This window comes from Schistocerca gregaria, unplaced genomic scaffold, assembly GCF_023897955.1.
Source record: "Schistocerca gregaria isolate iqSchGreg1 unplaced genomic scaffold, iqSchGreg1.2 ptg000180l, whole genome shotgun sequence".
Classification (NCBI taxonomy): domain Eukaryota; kingdom Metazoa; phylum Arthropoda; class Insecta; order Orthoptera; family Acrididae; genus Schistocerca; species Schistocerca gregaria.
Window position 1 is genome coordinate 12,786,316 of NW_026061730.1, and position 17,535 is coordinate 12,803,850.

The 17,535-nt window shown below is 41.8% G+C and overlaps 1 protein-coding gene across 1 annotated transcript in view; it reads left to right on the forward strand.

Annotated features, from left to right (window-relative positions):
• Nucleotides 1-847: 847 nt before the first annotated feature.
• The window catches only part of LOC126302901 (ankyrin-1-like), a 53,019-nt gene continuing 36,331 nt past the window's right edge, over nucleotides 848-17,535 (forward strand). Inside the window, exon 1 of the mRNA XM_049991755.1 lies at nucleotides 848-947. The gene's annotated coding sequence lies outside the window, so the exon portion shown is untranslated. The remainder of the gene's footprint in view (nucleotides 948-17,535) is intronic.

Genomic DNA, 17,535 nt, shown 5'->3' on the forward strand with positions numbered 1-17,535 from the left:
AAGCTGCACAAATATTTACTCAGACCTTTATATGATTTCAAAGTGAAGCAGAGTTTAACAAATTCCTTTAAATCTGCAGATATCTAAAACAAATCGTCTATTTTACTGGAGGACCAGGAATTTATATGACTATATAATGGTTCGAATCCATTCGGATTTCAATGAATGACAACATATGTAGAGAAGCAGTTATTACTGACAACAGTCACACACAGAGAAAATATACACATTCGCCTTTCAGCATACAACTGCTAATCTCTCCATCGCCGTGATGAGTGTCCCTCTGTCACGCACTTGAGTCTTATTTGCACAATATTTACATAGAAAACTGTGCACCTAAAAAGACATAGAAACGTTATGTTCTAGGGTTATGGTATCATGAGTCACTTTTTGGAAACAGGGAACTCAGATAAAGATCTGGGTGTGGCAATATGTGGGGATATGAAATGGAAATATCACATAGACTCAGTTGTAGGTAAAGTAAGAGGCAGACTTTGGTCTGCAGGCGAGACATTGGAGCAATGCAGTCAGTCTACAAGGGAGACAGTTTACAAATCACTCGTGTGACCCATCCACATACATAGCTCGATTGGGTGGGACCCATTTCAAACAGATTAACAAGGAATATTGAATGTGTACACAGAAGGGCAGCGCAAACAGAAGAGGAGTGTTAGCCTGCTCACAGAAGTTCCTGCGCCAGTACTGAGTCAGCAGACCACACACAGCCCCCTGTGTGAGGCCCCCACATGCGGCTGCCGAGGCGGACTGCAGTTGGTACCTGTCGCCATCTCAGCTGTTGGCAGCACTGGCACCGCGGCCATTACCTGCGACTTCAGTTGTCTGTCGCATTTACAGTGAGCTGTTTCCAGTGTGAGGGTCTGTGTCTGGATTTCGTGCTGCAGCTTCCGCTCCGAAAATTCTTGTGCGACACGGATATCATTAATAAGGTAAGGATGACCATTTTCATTTTTCTCTGCTTTGTTGAGTTTTTTTTGTGATAGTAATTCTGTGGTCTCATTTATTTTTTATCGATTATTTCACTCGCAAATTGCTTTTTTTAAAGATCTTGGTATATTATAGTCATACCAAAATTCCCAGTAAGTCTGCTGTTCTAACGATTTTAGACCTGATTTCAAAGCATTTCAAACGCTCGGTCCCCTCAGAACGAGTTTCTTCTCTTATTCACGCTCTAATCTTTTTCCTTGTCGAATTATAGTGTTGTTTCGTATACATGTGATTTGTAAAAGGACTAACCTACTGTTACTGAGGAATGGTGAAAAATAGCTGCTGCAGTGGAACAAAACGTTTTCCTTCTGTTCTAAGGAGACACGATGTTAAGACAAAAATTAAATGACTGAGGAATGAAATAAGTTTCCATTGGCACATCGCTTAGACCTTGCTCAGTCTGTCCCCGTTATTTATCGCTCGACGTCAAAGCAAGTGGGACGAGTCTTAGCAATTTCTTAGTGGAGCACTGAATCACATGTTTTGGAATCTCTGAGCTCTATGAAAACTGCAGAGTACGAAACTTCGGCTACAAAAAGATTTATTCCAACTAATTTCTTGAGCTTGTTTCCACCACTACTGTATTAGCAGACCACGGCACATGGCGTCACATAAATATGTTGTAGTACATAACGCTTTTCCATGTAATTTCAGTATATCTTTTCTACAGTAACGTTTGTGGTGACAGACCAGTCTGTTGGGTAGGCAGTAACTTAGATGAGGTTATGCTGCATTTCATCTTTATTCTACCCCTGTAAATTCAGACATTAATAAACTGCTACATTGACATAAAACTGATAATTTTACTGCATACTTTTGAAGATGTCAAAATGTTCGCCGTTATACGTTTCGTCTTTGATCACTTCTGTTAATACGATCTCTATATATCCAGACAGTGACTGTAGCTTACACTGATCAAAAAACACTCGTTTTTTTCTCTAATAAGAAGGGTGTATGAATGAGGGAAACAGTACCGCACATAAAGGACCAGTACTGTAGAACTTGACAGTAAAACCAGTCGTCCTCAGTGTAATTTCTGATACGTCTTCATCAATGTTCAGAATGATGTCAAAATACACCGAATGACAATTACAGATCTTAGTGCAGAACACAACTACTACACATGTTCTTGATCGAACAGTCCACTATGAACCGGCATTCCACACTTGGGCTGTTCGATCAACAGATACGTTGGCAGAAACCGAAGATTGACATGCACATTTTTGTTAAACAAAACCACATAAGATTTTGAGTAACACTTTATCAGGATAAACAAAGGATTAATCAACTACTGCTGTGGTTTTGCTTAACAAGAAAGCACTCTTACAGCTGTACTTTCCCACAGCATAAAGTGTGTTGCTGTTGTATACAGAAAAAGCATACATAGTTTATATCACAGCAAGCGGATATCTTGATATTAGTACGCAAAAAGTAAATTCAGCGCTTTTTGTTGAAGTAAACGGAAAAATAGGAATGCTCATGGTTGAAGACGAACTTTCTAGAAGAAGGGTTGATACGATAGCGTCCTGCCCACCTCCCTGAAACCGTGTTTATGCAGACAGACTTATCTGTAGCATAGCACGAGTTCTAAGTTAGGTTGAAGTAAGGTGGTATCGGTGTGAGATGGGTAAGCCAATGAGTGTGAATGTGAAAGGAAGGGTGGGGCAGCGGATTCGTATGTAGCATAGTCTGATGTCCACATTTTCACTATGTTTAACGCATATATACATTACACCTTCTGAAGTACGACAAAACAAGTGTCCCACGAGTGTTTTACCGATGGCAGACAGGGGCTTTCACCTGTGTCGTAATTTGACAGAACATCCCGAGTGCATGGACAGAACACAACACTGACATTTATTTTCCTTCTACATTGTTTGCTTGCACGGCACGGTGTGGTGATACTTTTATGTAGCTTAGATTGAAAAGTGAGTTTGTGATTTGGCGAAGCGTACGAATATATAGTAATGGGAATAAATTAAATAGTTCTTTCTGCTAAAGGTATTTTACGTACATTTCATTTTGATGAGTGATTTATCCGGCATTTTCGTCAGCGGTCAAAGGAGATGTGTAGTAGTGTCAACAGGTGCCGCATTTTCGAACTGGTAGTGTGGGAACATCATGAAGGGCGCTGGTTTGTATTTTCATTCACAAAATCGGTACAGCAAGAATCGTCATGTGTGGCTATATGTGCATTTTTGCTTCAAGGTCGGGAAACAAGATCTTTACTGGACACTCCTCAAATCTTTCTGACTATATGATCTTCTGATGCAGATCTGTCAAGTGTTATATGGAGCCAAGAATTCAAATGACAGCCTTCAGTCACCAGTATGCAAATGAACGGACAGTAACAATTCGTGGAGATAGTTCCACCGATGCAACCAATTGAAGGCAGGAAAGTGCAAGTGATATATGCAATGTGTTGAATCAAATGTGCGTGAAAGAACACCGGAAATCGGCCAGCTGGAGTATGGAAATTAACGAATACATCTCCAGTACATGAGTAAACACCGCTGGAAATCGCCACTGAAGATGCTTTACAAATAAAAGAAGCGAAACGGATATGGTAATAAACAAAACTTCATTCAATTAGTTGCATAGACGGAACATACGTCCACGAATTTTAAAGCAACGAAAAACGGAAAACATAAAAATGAAGACAGTAGCATATTTGCCGTCAGGGCGGGAATTTCATTTTTAACTACATAATGCACAGGAAGGTGGACCCAGAATTTTCCCATAATTAACAAATGACGTGACGTCAGTGACGTTTCTCATGGCAACAGTTGCCTTCTGCTGTGATTGGTTGAAAGCAACACTCGGAGCAGAGGCTCAGTTTTCGCGAAAGTGGCACATTTTGGAGTGATTGTTTATTAAATTGCAAACTACGACACTGTTAAGTTCGTGGTAAATTTTATTGTACATAGATACTGAAGAACGAAATCAGCCTCGTATCCATGCAGTCCAGGCACACAGTAGGAGCAGTCGATAACGTTTCCAGTACCTGGAGCTGGAAAGACGATTCAGGACGCTTGGTCCGCTGTCTTGCTGTGAAGACAAAAACAATGGAGGAAGACATTATATGGGCCGTCAAGACTGGTTAGTAGAAGGCAAAAGTTAACTCTCACATTGTTGCTCTGTGAGTTCATGACGTATCTACGCGGCTAGTATATTTATGCATCACAAGAGAAATGTAGTTAAGTTTGTCACGATTACTACTTTTACTAAAACTTTTTTTTGTACAAATAAGCACACCAGTTGTCTTTAGATATTTTTTTATTTCTTCTACGTAACGTTTACACATATTTGACCATGAAAACATCTTTACACTATGGCGTCTACCCTTATTCTATGGGTGATATGCTGGATGCTAAAAACCGCAAAACCACTCTGTTCTTAGGTCAAAATCTGTATATGCACATTCATAAACACATTTTTGGCTATAAATGTGTTGTGGGGTGAAGGAAAATCTATGAAGTTTTAACAGTAGTTTTTTAATACATCATTTACGTATCTAAGAAGTTCACCAGTCTATGTAACTAATCTACTTGCTAAAAGTTGAAAACATTACAATTAATACATATTACGCATTTAACTTTAGTTAATACACTCTATAACCCATGGTGAAATATTAAATCAAAAACAAAGTAAAGATTTATAAACTTAGTTAATGTGATTTCTTTCTATTTTCTCGTCCACAGTCGACACAAAACGAATGAAAAAGTGTATAATCTTCATATAATCAAAAGTTACAATTTGCGCAATATAACCAATTATTTTGCAGATATAATTCTCCACACTTCTTACACGTACCTAGGAGTACTTTTCTTGATTTTTTTGTCATTATCCGTATCGTATGGATCTGATATGTTGTGCATGGTAAGCTATTTGAATAAAAATACAAACAAAACAGAAATGTTAGCAGTTATTAAAAACTGTTATTTTAACTGTGTGCGAGGTATCCCTAGAAAAAAAGTGTGGAGCATGTGTACCGGGTTTGTTGTAGTGTGTATCCCTCCCTGTCTATAGGGTAGAGACGCCATTCTGTACAAATTCAGGACCTTGATAGCCAAGATGGCCACACTAGAATCAAAACATGCCTAATAGAACGTACTGCTATACAATTACTGAAAGATTAGCAAATATTTGACCATTTTGTGTAACCAAGAACTAATCGTGACACTGAAAAATGTTTGGAAGTAATATTTATAGAGTTATCTCAGCCATTCTCCAGAGAGTTTGTGTAAAACTACCTCTAACGAAACGTAAACACTTCTATTATAGCCTGGGATGCACTGAGCAGCTGAAATGCCGATGCACACAACACTGCCGGCGTTTGCCGAAACTGCGAGGGTTGCGCAGTCCGTACCGCGTGCGGTGCCTCTGCCGGATTTACGCTGTCCGACAGTGAAGGCACTAAGCAACACCCAGTAACTTTACACACGTTCTTCCTTCAAACCTTCACGAAACTTTTTCTCGCTGAACCCCCTCCCTCCTCCCCACACACACAGACACTGTGAAGGAACAAAACCTTTTTGCTGTTCGATCAGTAAAACTTCAGCAGAAGGCATAATATAATTAATTTATTACTTGTTTACTACTGACGCTGTTCGCAACGCAGTTTGCAGGCAGCATCCAGATACACTACTGGACGTAGCTGCGAAATTACATCACTGTACCCTTATTGATCAGGAGATGCGATGTCAGAAACATTGAGATGCGTGAAAAACCCGCTGCCCCTTAAAGTAGAGCTCAAATTCCCTTGGATGTATCACCCGGTGTTTCGTAATGACAGAACGCAATGACCTCTGACAAACTTCGAGCTTAATTTCATATCTTTTCTAAACTTTTTGTTGTTTATATCTTTAACTCTGAATATTTAACGTATGAATTCACTTGTAACGTAATCAAGAGTTTGAAACTGTTGTACACATGGGAGCATAATTTCATATCTTTTCGGAACATTTTGTCGCTTACATTCTTAACGCAGAATATTTAACGTATTAATTCACTTATAATCAGGAGTTTGAAACTGTTTTACACATGGGAATTGCATTCCTTAAAGCAGTGTTTTTCAACCGTTTTGAATGCGCAACCCCTTTCCAAGTAAAAATATTCTGGTGCCCCCAGAACCACAATAAAAGTATGTCAGCGATTTCAAAGGCAACGTATTCAGTTTTCTTTCTGTTGATGCTATACTGATCGATAAATCTCTGCCCGCAGAGATATAATAAAATTCTTTTCCCGGTAGAGGCGGCGTGGGGGTGAGAAGGCATAGTCGCGCGCGTTTTCGGTCACTAGAATGAATTGTCCGGGTACGCCAGCAAGTACGGACATGGTTCCTGTCTTCGCACTTCGCTCTGAGGGGGCACAAAATGGACAAGTTCCTTTCCTCCTGCGACCGCGGCCCCCTGAGGAAGAAGGCTTTGCTACCCCCAAGGGGGTCGTGACCCGCAGGTTGAGAAACACTGCCTTAGAGAACCAACGGTTTGTTGGTTACACAAGAAATACTAAAAAAACTGGGATGAATTGGCTGATAACATACTTCTCTAACACGATCTCTCGGCTTTTCTCGGAGGGACTGATTAGTGGTGTGCTCCCGGTTGTTCTGTCGAGTTGTTTGCATTTTCAGCAACTGAGGACCATAGATGGCTCGATGGTTGCGGTTCTGTGTGTAAATTGTAAACAACTGGCCAGAACAACCGGAAGCAACAAGGACAGCAGAACGGAAACTGCAAACCCATATACTAAACACATATTTCATCAGTTCATCCAGTGTGATCAACACAATGGTAAACAATATGTTGACGGACGAAAGTTTTAACAAATGGTTCAAATGGCTCTGAGCACTATGGGACTTAACTGCTGAGGTCATCAGTCATCTAGAACTTGGAACTACTTAAACCCAACTAACCTAAGGACACCACACACATCCATGCCCGAGACAGGATTCGAACCTGCGACCGTAGCGGTTGCGTGGTTCCAGACTGTAGCGCCTAGAACCGTTCGGTCACAGTGGCCGGCAAACAACTACCGCGAGGATCGCCTTCGGAAACCAGAGCAGACCACATTTAAATTTGGTGAGACGTTTTGGACGTTGCTGTCGCAATCAATATGTGGCAGGAGATCGCAAAGAGAAAAATTCCATCTCTCAAAAGTTGTGACTGAATGAACAGCGTTGTCGTATGGCATTCTTACAATGATGATCGCATGGTGAATGGTCTGCCGGCTGCCAGTCGGTAATGCCACATTTTGTCCAAATTTCATGGGCCGGTTCTCTGAGCAATCAAAGCAAGATGTACTAATTTGTAGCTCACACAGGGATACTAGTAAGTAAAGCGTGATAGAAAGTAGCGGTGACGCCTCAAAATTTTGGTCACGTTTGGAGTGCTGTATTTCCGTGAATATTTCTGGTATATCTGTAAAACCTGGCATGATGGACTGTTCACACTGTGCACAACCTGTAACCTCGATTCACTGCTTTTGTTCGAAACGTACTTAAGATAAATTGCCGCTACCATATTTCCCCCGTGTAACTAGAATACTTAGTTCTCCTTTTCTGACCTTGGTATCTGCTGGCTTGGTTATAAACGGGGTTCACCGAGCTGACCGACTGGAAAACGCGTCCCCACCCCTCCAGCAGGGGGCGTGCGAAACCTGACTTCCTCAAGCGTGCTCACCATGTTCTGGAATGGCCTCCTGGCAGTGGCGACCAGAGCTGCTGTCCAGACGCCGGAGAGACCGACTGTCGGCCGTTCTCTCCTGGGCTGACGTCTGGGGTAGAGGGCCTGTGTGTCCGCAGAAGGCAGAACATCACACCCTGTATTATTTGTTTAGTCTGGTATTACGTATTTGAGGAAAAGTGTCATGATGATCATTGGTGAAAGATTCTGAACTAGTTCCCATTCGGATCCCTGGGAGGTGGCTACCAATGGCGAGGTAACATGAGAAAAAGATTCAATAACCAACGAAAGCATAGCATTCTACGTGTCGGGAAGTGGAATGTCAGAAGTTTGATCCTGGTACGGAAACTACAAAATACGAAAAGGGAACTAACAGGCTCAATCTGGATATAAGGAGGACAAGGATTTCTAGTCAGATGAGTACAGGATAATATCAACAACAGCAGAAAGTGGTATAATGGGAAAATTGGAAATTTTTGGTAAGGTCTTATGGGACCAGACTACTGAGGTCATCGGTACCTAAGCCTACACACTAGTTAAACTAAGTTTAACTTACGCTATGGACAACACACACACACCCATGCCCGAGGGAGGATTCGAACCTCCGACAGGGGGAGGGTATAATGGGAGTAGGATTTGTTATGAGTAGGAAGGTAGGGCAGTGGGTGAGGTAATGTGATGAGTTCCATGATAGGGTTCTTACCAGAATCGGAAGCACACGAAATCGACAACAATAGTTCAGATATACATGCCGACGCCGCAAGTTAAAGACCAAGAGACAGAGGATATTGAACAAGGAATTCAGTACATAAAGGAAGATGAAAATCTAATAGGGATTCGAATGCGGTTGTATGGAAAGGAGTAGAAAAAAAGGGGTACAGGACAATATGCCCTTGCTTCTAGGAGTGAGAGAAGGGAAAGACTCATCGAGTTCACCAAAAGACCATTCTTGAGAAACATTGCTCAACTCCGTGTTATATGAACCTGCCCAAAAAACGTGGTAAGCGTACAGTTTGTTTCTTGATGGTTTCTCTGCGCAGTATTCGTTCAGAACGTGATTACCCACGGCGAGCCATGACCTTCGCAGGCGATAATACGCCGCGATTAAGCACGCGGAGAGATTACGACGCTGTGGCCGTGTGCCAAGGCAGGATGACGTGGTTCGGCTGCAGCTGAGCTCAGGGCCAGCGGAGGCCGGGCTCTGGCGCCGTGGAGGGGAGGGAGAGGGAGGGAGGGGGGAGAGAGCAGCGTCCACCGCAAACACCTGCATGCCGTTAGGTTCACATTACTTGTCCGACTGGAACTCAGAAACTCCCTTTTCTTGTGAAGTGGATAAAAAGAAAACTGAGCGGTCTCTACGGCGTAGCAGGTACATGTAGAAGCGAAGAACACGTCGCGAATACGAGATGCCCTCAGAAGTTCCTGGTTCAGTATTCAGGGAAACCTTCCGGCTAAAACGCCGGTTCAGGGAGATTCAGTTGGTGAGGCATGAGAGGGGAACCAAGCAACGTGTCGGAGGCTGCAAAATTACACTTATACACTGAAGTGCAAAAGAAATACAGAGATATGCAAACAGACAGAATACGGCCCTTCAACACCGACAATCGACTGTTGACTGAAACATGTTGCCTGGTCGGACGAGTTGTAAGTAGGCTGTTTAGGTTTTTATGTTGGTAACGCCACGTAGCACTCTGTATAAAAATCACTGGCTGTGTTGTGTGCACTCTGTGGCTGGTTGGCATTGTTGGAATATTCGCTCCTGGAGTGTTGGGCAGTTGGATGGGAACAGCATGTAGCATTGCGCAGTTGGAAGTGAGCCTCCAGCAGTTGTGGATGTGGAGAGAGAGATGCCAGAGTTCTGAGAAGTTACTATAAGCAAACGATCTGGACGAGTGTCCACCAGAAAAAGGAAATTTGTAAAGATGGATGTCATGAATTGATATATAATCACTTGAACACTATTAAGGTAAATACATTGTTTGTTCTCTATCAAAATCTTTCATTTGCTAACTATGCCTATCAGTAGTTAGTGACTTCAGTAGTAAAAATCTTTTATTTAGCTGGCAGTATAGGCGCTCGCTACATTGTAGTAGTTCGAGTAACGAAGATTTTTGTGAGGTAAGTGATTCATGAAAGGTATAGGTTTTTCTTAGTCAGAGCCATTCTTTTGTAGGGATTATTGAAAGTCAGACTGCGTTGTGCCAAAAAATATTGTGTGTCAGAATAGGTAAAGAGAAAACTGTTTGAGTACGTTGAGGTTAGCTCAGCGGTTTGAAAAGCAAATAACGTAGAAGTTTACCAGTGCCGTCATTCATAATTTTTCAAAGGGGACGTTTCAGAGTCTCATTTCAAATTATATCGAGCGGATGGACATGTACGGGTATGGTGACAGCCTCATGGATCCATTGACCCTGACAGGCGACACGTACGTAAGCATCCTGTTTGATCACCTGCATCCATTCATCTCCACTGTGCATTCCGACAGACGTGGGCAAATCCAGAAGGGCAATGCGACAACCCACACGTCCAGAATTGCTACAGAGTGAATCCGGGAACACTCTTCTGAGTTTTTACACTTCCACTGGCCACCAAACTCCCCAGACATGAACATTATTGACCATATCTGGGATACCTTGCAACATGCTGTTCAGACGAGATCTGCACCCCCTTTTACTCATATATACAGCCCCGCAGGAGCCATGGTATCAATTCCCTCCAGAAATATTTCAGACATTACTCCAGTCCATGCCACGTTCTGTTGCGGCACTTCTACATGCCCGTGAGGGCCCTACACGATGTTAGGCAGGTATTAGGCAGGTGTACCAGTTTCTTTGTCTCTTCAGTATATGTTTTCAATTCTAGCACATATTTATAACATTGAGAGAAATTTTTCATTAATGGAGCTCAATGGACTGAGGACCGGAATAGTCTGGGTGTATCAACTGAGAGCAGCTGGCAGTGTACTTACAACTAAAGGCTGTCAGAATAGCCGAGAAGTACGAGTGGTCCATAAAATAACCCGTGTAAAAGTTGTGTACGTAACTCATGTTATACTTTGTTCTTTTCAAATATATGCAGCAGATATATGCATACAAGTATTATGGTCAGTGTTGACACGTACGTTACTTTTTCTAGGCTTATGAAATCTCTCCTCACTGTCATCTATAACTGGATTTCTGTAGATTTTGTCGCGATTTTAGGACCAACATTTATGGGAATCGAGGCTATGACGGCCTTTATGGCCACTGATGCTCACAAGTCGGTTCTGTTACCATCTGCTCAGAATATTTTTCGAATAAGACTTTCAGATCTCATACGTATACCTATCTCTAACAACAGCTTCAACGGCATGACTCTCCGTTCTGTACCTGGCAAACTGAAACCCTCCGCAGCTTAGTTTGGCCAAGAAACGTACGTGCGACGCTCTACTAGTTTTTTCTGAAGCGCTCTACCACTGTGGTTCCCACCCTTGGGTGCAACATATTTAATATGTCTTTTCAAAGGTCGTTTTATTTTTTTTCCCATGGTCGGTTGTGAAACGCAGAAACAAGTTTCCTGCAAAACCTAGATTTGTATGTAGCTGATAGGAGGACTGCTTAGTGTTCAGGAAAATGAGAGGAACGATTATTCGAAGCAAAAGTCCAAAATACATGGGCTCTAAAATGCACATCTTAGGCTGGTATTATACTATCAAATTTCTTTGTCAAAGCTGATATGTCAAATATTTATGTCAAAGAAGTTTGGTGGTGTAACAGGGCACTTTGTCGAATCAGGTCTGTCGTCAAATAAATTTGATCAAATCTTGCGCCTCGCTGTAGATTTGAACATAAAAGTCGCTTGTCTTCTGTTCAGTGCAATGTGATATGTTAGCACGTGGGGCGCTAGCATCACTGCAGTGTGTTCATAAACAACACCGGTAAATACAATTGGTGTGTACCGTCAACTACAAAATAAATAGAGATGTATGAAGCTGATGAGGCGCTTTACAACGTGAGGCACCGGGAATACAAAAATAGATTAAGAGGATTGTAGAGCTATAAAAATATTGCGAGATACGGACTGGTTGCACAGCAGCAGACATTAAGAAGAAAATTAATGTCCCCTGCACAAGCTACTCCCACGAGAAAGCAAAAGTACGTATCAACATACATATATTTCTTTTTATTTATGCAAGTAAAGTTGCCTCAGGATGCCTCACGTTGTAAAACCCCTCATTAGCTTCATACATTTCTATTAATTTCGTAGTTTTCGGACACAGAATGTAATTGATTTGTCTATAAAGAAAATAGTTCTTAATGCACATTAAGTGTGTTGAACATTTATTTACCTTCAGACATTGGTCCTTTAGTGCTTTATATATTGCTGCAAACGTTTCTGGTATTATTTCCGTTAATGTAAGCTAGAAGAGAAATTTGTTAACATCGAGTATAGATTTACGTGTCAGGAAGTCATTTCTGAAAGTATTTGTATGGAGTGTAGCCATGTAAGGAAGTGAATCGTGGACGATAAATAGTTTGTACAAGAAGAGAATAGAAGCTTTCGAAATGTGGTGCTACAGAAGAATGCTGAAAATTAGATGGGCAGATCACATAACTAATGAGGAAGTATTGAATCGGATTGGGGAGAAGAGAAGTTTGTTGCACAACTTGACCAGAAGAAGGGATCGGTTGGTAAGACATGTTCTGAGGCATCAAGGGATCACCAATTTAGTATTGGAGGGCAGCGTGAAGAGTAAAAATCGTGGAGGGAGACCAAGAGATGACTACACTAAGCAGATTCAGAAGGATGTAGGTTGCAGTAGGTACTGGGAGATGAAGAAGCTTGCACAGGATAGAGTAGCATGGAGAGCTGCATCAAACCAGTCTCAGGACTGAAGACCACAACAACAACAACAACAACAATGTAACCTAGAGTAACTCTCTCCAGTAACAAGGAATTGGAGTGTTAAAAGTGAGCCTGTCATCGGCAGATACAGCATTTCGTAAGTGAGTATTGTGCTCTGTGATATGAGGATACACTTCACTGAGCACATACTGAAATGTATGCTCATCCATTCTTAAGTAATTTATGCACGACTTGGCGCCCTCCACTACAAGCTCACGTAAGAAGTTTTGTTGAATGGCCGGCCGGGGTGACCGATCGGTTCTAGGCGCTACAGTCTGGAACTGCGCGACCGCCACGGTAGCAGGTTCGAATCCTACCTCGGGCATGGATGTGCGTGATGTCCTTAGGTTAGTTAGGTTTCAATAGTTCTAAGTTCTAGGGGACTGATGACCTCAGAAGTTAAGTCCCATAGTGCTCCGAGCCATTTGATTTTTTTTTTTTTTTTTTTTGTTGAATACTTAATCGTCCCGTCGTAAAACTCACAGCTTCACCCAGGTACGTTTCCTTTTTTCCCCCGCTGCTCTCCCACATGTGCACACAATGCAGTTGTGGTACATGCAATTGCTGCGGTTAATAACAGGTTGTTATTGTCAGCCATCTTCAACTTTGACGAAAACTATGATTACAATGTAATACCCCTTTTTAGCGCCACGTCAAAGATCTTTGGCAAATAAATTTGACGAATATTTGATCATATCTTTGATCAAATCTTTGACAAAGACATTTGATAGTGTAATACCGGCCTCAAGAGATATGAGATGTTTCGCAGTATGGCAGACGAAGCAGTGCACATAGCTGTTGTGGCGTGTATTTTAGAGCACATGATTACTCGACTTTTTTTGCTCGGAGTCACTGTTTGTCATGTGCCTGAATTCTGGCCATCCTCCTGGTACACCCAGTATTAACATCGCCACACTACTTCACACGCAGAGTAAGTGAGCCAGGCTGAACTTTCAGACGGAGGAGTAAATTGTGTCGGCAGTGCTCCAAAAGATACTCAAGAAGCTGTTTTACTTGCGACAATGTTCGGCCAAACGGCACGCAACGCCACGCATTACTTGTAAAGGGGAGAGTCCACATCTTACGTCAGCTGACTCGAATGACGATCCAAGTGACCGACGCTACGACCAAATACTGCCTCAGCATCTGCGGAGAACCCTCTGGAGGCCTTGAAAACATGCAATGTGTTTACCAGTACTTGTTCTCACACTATTAAATGTAATACACGACATCTAAGAAACGGAATCGTGCACTTTTTATAACTTCTTACCAAACTTTGTTACTGTATTTAACAATAGCTGTTCTCGATCGAAATATATTTTTTAATTTCTTAGCTACTTGGCCCTATTTGTTTTTCAAATTCCAGACAATTGCACAGACTTTTCAACAGAAGTTGCAGAGAATTTAATTTTAGAAAAATGATGATAATAACTTTAGCCGAAACTGTATAAATATCAGATAATCCGCTTTTATTAATACCATAGCACACGTGAATTCATGTTAAACCGGAAAAAAGCGCCTAAAAACACTGTTTACATTATGTTCTTTCATTGAAATACACAGAAAACTAACTCGTTTCAAGGTTCGGAAACGACTGAAACAAGTCACTCACGCTTGCCAACAATGACATAAACGTTACTAAATTCTTAATGGAAAATAAACATATTTAATTGTATAATAGTCTTTGCTTCTGTGGGTGTTCTGAAAAATTACTGCAGATACACATCTGGGACATGTTTTATTAGATTCGCCAGACCAATAACAACAAAGTAAATGGAAATCGTTCCTTACTTTAACCTCGTACAGTTTTGCGATGGCTTCGTATCACCGAATTTGCTAACTGTCAGATAAAATCTTTTATTAGCCGTAACTCCGTAACTAAACATATGCGCACCTTTGTTTATATGAACTTTTTTCTTTAGTCTTACTTGTAGAATAACATACTAAAATATCTGCTTACTTTCTTGAATCGTCCTGTATGTAGCCGTCCATAACTGCTAAGGCGTTGCCGATGCAGTGTTCTGTGTACAAACTGACTGCTCGATTATGTACCATAAATGTTCAATGGGAGTCGTATCAGGCGATCCATGCGGCCAAATCATTCGCTCAAATTGCCCAGAATGTTGATGAAACTAGTCACAAACATTTTGGGCGGAGTAACATTTTCACCCATAGGAATTCCATCATTGTTTGGGGACACGAAGTCCATGAATGGCTGCACATGGTATGCAAGTAGGCGAACATAAACATTCCCAGTCAATGATCGGTTCTGTGGCACCAGAGGACAGATTCCATTCCATGTAAACACAGCCCACACCATTGTGGAGCCACCACCAGCATGCTTAGTGCCTTGTTGCCAAGTTTGGTCCGTTGCTTTGTGGGGCCTGCACCACACTGGAACATTGGTGTCAGCTATTAGCGGCTTAAATCGCGACTCATCTGACCAGGCCGCGGTTTTCCAGCAAATAAGGCCACGAGCCCAGAAGAGACGCTGAGGGCGATTGCGTGCTGTCAGCAAAGGCATTCGTGCCGGTCCTCTGCTGCCATAGCCCACTGGCGCGACATTTCGCCACCCTGTAGTAGTGGAGACGTTGTTCGTACGTGCCAAATTGAAATCTGCGGTTAATCATTCCACGCAATGCTGTTCGTCTGTTAGCCCTTCTAACAATACCACCACTTGCCAAGTAGGTTAGAAATCAGATTAATAATGTTGCTCATGCAGCATAAGTTCGCTTTATCGGGCAACAACAAAGTTATTGATTGTGGATGGTATCGTCAGAATGGAAATAATGAAGTCACTGTATAAAAGTCATTAATTTTGGCACTTATCTTGAATGTATTCCCACGTAGACTTCGTCGAAGTTATTATGGCTCATCATGTTGATTCTATGGTGATTCCACTTTGACTGCTAGAAGGTCCAGATCTGTATTTTAGCAATATTTGAAGACCTAACAACTGCGTTTTTCAGGAAATTCTTAATGATCAAACAATCCCAGATCAGAACAATGGTACGGTACAAATAATTATTGACTTGGTGTTCACAATCCACATTTTTATTAAACTTCTTGTAAATTCACATATACTTCTTCTAAATTCCCACATCATTAAGAAAACAGTTTTGTATGAATCTTCATATATTTAATTTTCTATTTTAACGAAACACAAGACTTGACTGTTTTTTTACAAAGCGAAATAACAACTTAACTTCTGTCAAAGTGAAACTTCTGCCAGAACGGTTACAAGTAAGTCAAAGATTATGACAGTCTCACAGAAATGAATACACACAAGAACCATATCACTGTAATATATCGATACATCGGTGTACCTATACATTAATAAAACCAAATGTGAATATTGTCACAAAAATATGTCTATCACTTCGCGAAAAATTAGTGCAATATTACTGGTATCGAGAACTGAGGTTGGAGTGCCGTAATGGTCACGTAAATAAAGCACCACAACACGCTGGCAACTCTACGTAAACGCCGCTGCTCTCGGTAGTTACGTGAGGGCCGCCGGCCGCTGCGTTACTCCGCAGTGAGAGGTAACGGCTGACATGTCGTGTTCTGGGTACACTCTTCAGACTGTGGATCTCGCAGTGCTGAACTGCCAAGTGGTTTCCGAAACGGAATGTCTCACGCGTGTACTTTCGACTACCATTCCACGTTGAAAATTATCAATTCCCGTCGTGCGGACATAATCACTTCTGGACGCTTTTCACTCGAATCACTTGAGTACAAGTCACAGCTCTCAGAACGCACTGTCCTTTTTAGCTTGTATACGCGTTACTACCACGCGCAAACCGCTGTCCCGTCACCTTGGTCATGCCAGTGTAATCGCATCACATACTTACAACGTATCTGTTTCTCTGTAAGCTTTAAATCAAAATAGCACCGCAAAAATATAAGAGGGTGTGCCCTTCGATTTAAAAGTACTTGTAATGCAGAAACTCAACGTGAAATCCTTGACACATTGTAAAACCGCGATATTACCTAAGATGGACGACAGCCATTCTGCCTCTCTGTGTGTGATGTTGGATAGGTAAATTCTGTATATAATAAAAGCGGGAGGGCGATTTTACGAGACATCATTTTTGCGTCGTCGAAGATAATGCAGGACGCAATGATTCACTCGACGTGCAGCATTCAGTCGCAGGATGAGTCCGGACTTGCGGGAAAAGAAAGTGCTCTGATGTCAGAATTGCACTATCATATTTCTTTGCAAAAGTTGATACGTGAAATACTTATGTCAAAGAAATTTAATGGTGTAACAGGAAATACTCTCAAATCTCGCCTGCCGTCAAACAAATATGATCAAATCTAGTGTCTCGCTGTAGATTTGATCACACAAGTTATTTGCCTTCTGTTCACTGCAATGTGAAATGTAACCGCATAGGGCGCTGTCGTCGCTGCAGCTATTTGACGTATCTGCAGAGTGTCTGTAAACATGGCTTCACAGTTAGCGTTATGCTTCGACTCTTAATTATAAACTTGCTTAGACTATGGTGGGGGTTTGAGAAAGGGGCACAGTGCATGCTATTAATTGTGTGTTGATGGGCAGCTGGAATATGCTGCACGCGACTCCATGTCCACAATCATAGCTAGAGCCATCCACGACTACATCTGGAAACATCCAGGCCGCTTTTCAAGCCGGCATAGAGGATGTGGTCACACTATAAAATAAAAAAAAAAAATCTTTCTTAGTTTTGCGTTTCTACTTTGGACTCCGGATACCACAAGTTAAAAAACGCTTCATCTATTTAGTACGTTTTATTAATTTTGTAAATGTGACTCTTTTAAGGTTTTCTGGTGGATATGTAGTGAATAGTCTACCTGGGTTTGCCGCCTGATCACGTTGTGCAAATTCCACAGTATTTCCTCGAAGCAACTGTTTAACCTTGCTGGTGGCATGGTACGATTGGCGGTATACGGACGTCGGCGCCCCGTTTCTAGAACACGCGCG